The sequence below is a fragment of the Phyllobates terribilis genome, unplaced genomic scaffold (assembly GCF_046119375.1).
Source record: "Phyllobates terribilis strain yellow unplaced genomic scaffold, ASM4611937v1 Scaffold_3__8_contigs__length_932513732, whole genome shotgun sequence".
NCBI lineage: Eukaryota > Metazoa > Chordata > Amphibia > Anura > Dendrobatidae > Phyllobates > Phyllobates terribilis.
Window position 1 is genome coordinate 676088361 of NW_027362763.1, and position 5974 is coordinate 676094334.

The 5974-nt window shown below is 51.8% G+C and overlaps 1 long non-coding RNA gene across 1 annotated transcript; it reads right to left on the reverse strand.

Annotated features, from left to right (window-relative positions):
* Positions 1-1611: 1611 nt before the first annotated feature.
* Positions 1612-2555, reverse strand: LOC141258276 (uncharacterized). Its single transcript, XR_012318263.1, has 3 exons — positions 2529-2555; positions 1734-1835; positions 1612-1646 (listed from the first exon to the last, which is right to left on the reverse strand). It is a non-coding gene; the product is annotated as an uncharacterized lncRNA (long non-coding RNA).
* Positions 2556-5974: the final 3419 nt, after the last annotated feature.

A 5974-nucleotide genomic window follows, 5' to 3' on the forward strand; every position in this document is an offset into this window, starting at 1 on the left:
GAAGTACAATATGTCAGGAAAAAACAGTCTCAGAATCAGGGGGATCCGTGGAAGCGTTCCAGAGTTATTACCTCAGAGGGACACTGGGCAGAAGTGTAAAAATTGGCCGGGTCATGAAGGTGAAAACAGGTTTGGAGGGTGAAGGCGTTAGCACTTCTCTTTCTGAAAGCATTCTTTACTCTACAGCATTTATTCCAACTAAAACTTTTGCCCTGTGCCGTAGATAAAAATATTTTTATTTATATACACAAACATACATATTGAGGCAACTAAAGATGGCACCCCACCACCTTACTACTTTAGATCTAACCTATAATATAAGGGACAATAAAAGGGTTGGTCCATCTCAGATACTTAAAGAGATTTCTAGCTTTGGAAAACTCCTGTTCCCCCTCTGCAATTTTTTTTGTTGTTGAAGAAACTGCGCTTTACTCATCCTCACTGGGTCCGGTACTGAGTCTCCGCTGCGCCTTTTAGTGTGTCATTATCAGTAGTGCTGCCATCACAGCCAGTAGCGGCACAATACGCTCAGGGCCAAGCACTATTGACGTGACGTCAGAGCTGCAGGCCATAACAGACACTTGGAGCAGCGGTGGAGACTCAGTGCTGGACCTGGGGCTGGCCAGTAAAGCGCTTTTTTTTTTTTTTTAAACAAACTGCAGCCAAAAGAAAAGGGAGTTTCCAAAACTGGAAAACCCCTTTAAGGTATATCCATAGAATATCCCATTGGGAGAACACCTTTTAAAGGGCTTATTCAAAGAACTTCAGCATTGCTTACCAACGCCCTGGAAGTGAGCGGTGCTGCTGACGTTATGACCCGTGTGTTCAGATATTGGGCACATGTCCTATTCTAATGAACCGGACGGGTGCACGATACCTGCCCATCATGCTAGCATCTCGGTAGGTCTGCGGATCGCAACGTCATCAGCACCGCTAATATCCGATGTGGAAGTGAACGGCTCTGGACAAGCCCTTTAAGTGAAAGAAGAATACAACTTACCTTTGCCTGTGGGAGAGGTTGGGGTTCTTCTTGCTCAAAAAATAGATTCTCTTTAAAAAACTGTCCGTCCTGCAAGAATGGAGACAGCGGATATAATACAGGACAGGAAAGGTGACTGGTATGATGGAAGGCTCACAGGGGGAAAGTTATAAAGCTGGGGTACACGGGGTAGCGCACCATGCAGCAGATTGAACTATCCTTTTAAAGGCAAAGATACAGCTTATTTCCAAGATCCTACCGCAATATGTAGTAGATCTAATAATAGTAATATTCGAAAATACCTCCAATTAGAATACACTATAGTTCTTCTGATTCACTATGTCACTTACCCTATGTGCAGGGCATTGTAGTAGCTTAGGTATCTATGGTCACGACCACTCATAGCGACAGTTGTTAGTGGTCGTAATCATGGATACCTAAACTACTACAATGCAGTGCACATGGGGTAAGCGACATAGCTAATCAGAAGAACAATACTACAATTTTAATTGGAGGTATTTGCTAATATTATTATTACACCTACTACATAGTGGGATAGGATCTTGGAGATGGGAATACCCCTTTTTTTAGGATACAGTTGATGCTTTACAGTCTTCCTAGGTGTATACTTACTAGTTTTTCAATGGTGGGAAAATAAGTTACCAATCTGTGCAACACAAAAAAAGAAAAAAAAAAGCATTGAATCGGTGATTTGCATTTGTTTAATAATGTGATAGCAGAGAGGTGTGGGCACCTGTAGCAGGCGGAGAAGCTTTCCACCGCCCCGTGCAGAGGGTTTCCCTCCAGCCACAGCTCTCTCAGCTCCAGGTTGTGGATCAGATCCAGCTCTTCAACTCTGCAAAGCGAAAAAAGAACATATTCCCGTCACCAGCTACCACCAGAAAACACAGAGATTTGTTTGTTTCTCCCCTTCTTCCAAGAACCACAAACCATTTTATTGTTCCGTCTATATGGCCTGGGTTTTTTTTTTCCCAGGATGAGTATGGGCTTTCTATTCCTCCATTTTTGGGACTTGTAACTTTTTCTGTTGCTGGGGTGGGTGAGGGTCTTTTTGTATTTTTATTCATACCATTTTGATCGATTGTTTTTTATTCCATTTTTGAGAAGTGCAGCGATCGAAAATTCAATTATTTTGATTTTAATTTTTTTAAAAGGTTTACAATTTGGGTTCTTTATATTTTCATAGGATGGAGTTTTACGGATTCGATATACCAATTTTTTTTTATTTTTTTTTTATTTCTTTATTTTTTAATTGGGAAAAGCGAGACAAATGACAATTATGGGTTTTAGTTTATTTATTCATTTTTAAATAAATTTTTACTTATTTTTGCCCTGGACTCTGACTGTTTGATCGCTTGTACTATACTGGGAACACAGATGTACAGAGATGGCAGGACGGGGGTCTTCAGGAGGCCACTGACTGCCACTGTTACCAACCGGTACCCCACGATCGATGGCATATACGGGGTAATCGGAAAAGACGTCACGACGGCAGCAGACCCAATCCCTGCGCAAGGAGGCGACGTACCTCGTTATAGGAGAGGTTCAGACTCTGCAGGTGCCGGATCAGGTAGAAGAGATGAGCAAAACCAGTCAGCTTGGAGAGACGACGACAACTCAGGTCCAAAGACTGAAGCTACAAAAATATATATAGAGAATTTCACAAGCAGCCTATGGACAGGGGGGCGTTGGTTCTTACCCCATGTATCATTAGCCCAAGAGTGACAAAAAAGATTGTGGGGGTCCCAGCGGGGTCCCTAAGGATCTCCAGTGGCATAGCCTAGTGTGAATCTGCTCAGGTCACAGATGGGGCTGTAATTAATAGTATTTATTATTACCTGGGGGTAACACTCCGAGATGATCTGCAGGACGACCTCTGCGGCTGCAGCATGGGTCAGCGAAAGCACAATGTTGTCAGAAAGCAAATCTAAGGAAAGCAAATAACATTAGTGAGGAAGGGGCACGGCGCGGGCCGAGGAGAGAAGGCGAGGGGGCGCGGGCAGAGGAGAGAAGGCGACGGGGCGCAGGCAGAGGAGAGAAAACGACGGGGCGCAGGCAGAGGAGAGAAGGCAACGGGGCGCAGGCCGAGGAGAGAAGGCGACGGGGCGCAGGCCGAGGAGAGAAGGCGACGGGGCGCAGGCCGAGGAGAGAAGGCGACGGGGCGCAGGCCGAGGAGAGAAGGCGACGGGGCGAAGGACGAGGAGAGAAGGCGACGGGGCGAAGGACGAGGAGAGAAGGCGACGGGGCGAAGGACGAGGAGAGAAGGCGACGGGGCGAAGGACGAGGAGAGAAGGCGACGGGGCGAAGGCAGAGGAGAGAAGGCGACGGGGCGCCGGCAGAGGAGAGAAGGCGACGGGGCGCCGGCAGAGGAGAGAAGGCGACGGGGCGCCGGCAGAGGAGAGGAGAGAAGGCGACGGGGCGCCGGCCGGAGGAGAGAAGGCGACGGGGCGCGGCCGGAGGAGAGAAGGCGACGGGGCGTGGCCGGAGGAGAGAAGGCGATGGGGCGCAGGCCGAGGAGAGAAGGCGACGGGGCGCCGGCCGAGGAGAGAAGGCGACGGGGCGCCGGCCGAGGAGAGAAGGCGACGGGGCGCAGGCAGAGGAGAGAAGGCGACGGGGCGCCGGCAGAGGAGAGAAGGCGACGGGGCGCCTGCAAAGGAGAGAAGGCGACGGGGCGCCGGCAGAGGAGAGAAGGTGACGGGGCGCCGGCAGAGGAGAGAAGGCGACGGGGCGCTGGCAGAGGAGAGAAGGCGACGGGGCCGTGAGCAAAAAGCAAAGCAGGATGCCAATATTTATTTGTACAAGTATACAAAATGCCGCCATACAGTGCCCACGCATAACCGCTATACAGTGCCTACAGCACGCGTCACACGCTGTGCCCACGCATAACCGCTATACAGTGCCTACAGCACGCGTCACACGCTGTGCCCACGCATAACCGCTATACAGTGCCTACAGCACGCGTCACACGCTGTGCCCACGCATAACCGCTATACAGTGCCTACAGCACGCGTCACACGCTGTGCCCACGCATAACCGCTATACAGTGCCTACAGCACGCGTCACACGATGTTCCCACGCGTAACCACTATAGTGCCTACAGCACGCGTCACATGCTGTGCCCACGCATAACCGCTATACAGTGCCTACAGCACGCGTCACAAGCTGTGCCCACGCATAACCGCTATACAGTGCCTACAGCACGCGTCACAAGCTGTGCCCACGCATAACCGCTATACAGTGCCTACAGCACGCGTCACAAGCTGTGACCACGCATAACCGCTATACAGTGCCTACAGCACGCGTCACGCGGTGCCCACGCATAACCGCTATACAGTGCCTACAGCACGCGGCGCCAACGCATAACCGCTATACAGTGCCTACAGCACGCGGCGCCCACGCATAACCGCTATGTAGTGCCTACAGCACGCGTCACGCGGCGCCCACGCATAACCGCTATACAGTGCCTACAGCACGCGTCACGCGGCGCCCACGCATAACCGCTATACAGTGCCTACAGCACGCGTCACGCGGCGCCCACGCATAACCGCTATACAGTGCCTACGGCACGCGTCACGCGGCGCCCATGCATTACCGCTATACAGTGCCTATGGCACGCGTCACGTGGCGCCCACGCATTACCGCTATACAGTGCCTACAGCACGCGTCACGCGGCGCCCACGCATTACCGCTATACAGTGCCTACAGCACGCGTCACCCACGCATTACCGCTATACAGTGCCTACAGCACGCGTCACGCGGTGCCCACGCATTACCGCTATACAGTGCCTACAGCACGCATCACACAGCGCCCACACATTACCGCTATACAGTACCTACAACACACATCATATAGCGCCCACACAAGTTCGCAGTGAGGATTGTCACAGCTAATTTCACTTAATTCTTTGCAAAGAGTGAAATCTGTGGCCAAATCTGCACTAAAATCTGCAGTGAAGTTTTGCACAGATTTTGGTGCAGATTTTCTGTCCCATTTACAGCGGCTTTATGACAGTTTTTGCTTCAGTTATAAATTGAGGACACAGCTCAGGTGTGAACAGAGGGCAATGTGATGAGAGTTGATGAGCGGTGATGTCCTTCCTGTCCTGCAGCCAGATATTATCCGCCTCTGATTGGTAGAATTAGAAGCCCCCCTCATTCCTTTCCTCTGCTGAATGCGGCCCTTGTCCCCCTCATTACCGCGCTCGCCCCCCCTCATTACCGCGCTCGTCACCCCGTCCCGTCCCGCTCCTTCGCTTATTGTGCTGATGACTCCCGCGCTCTGGATTTCTGCCAGCACTAATGTTGTATCTCCTCCATTCCCCTCATCTGCAGGTGGAAGACCCCAGCCAGCCCAACGACGAGGGTCTCACAGCCCCCCACACCGCCGTGTGCGCCGGCCACACTGAGATCGTCCAGTTCCTCGTACAGTTCGGAGTGAAGGTAAACGCAGCAGACAGCGCCAGCTGCTGCCCCGAATATCGGCTCGCATTAAAGGGGTCGGCAGAAAACCCCCCATCCCTTGTTAGAGGCCTGAGAGCACTTATTAAGCACTACCCCGCCCCCCCGGCCAGCACGTGACTCAGCCCCCGCCAGATTGCATCAATGGGAGAAAAAGAAAAAAAATTCTTGGCCCAAGAAATAGAAAAGTTGAGCCCCCGAGGGTCTGGGTGATTTAGGACAGACGGCCTAGTGTTTCAGGGGGTTTTCTGTGGCGGTTTCTGTAGTTTTCTCCGCTTGGTGTCGTTGTCAGGAACCCGCTGCACTGCGCCGCCTCCTGCAACAACGTCCAGGTGTGTAAGTTCCTGGTGGAGTCCGGAGCCGCTGTGTGCGCCATGACCTGCAGCGACCGACAGAGGGCGGCAGACAAGTGCGAGGAGATGGAGGAGGCTACAGCCAGTGCTCCCAGCTCCTGTACGGTAAGTACAGACAATCCGCCTGGCCACCTACAAGACATCGTTCACACTTACCTGGCAT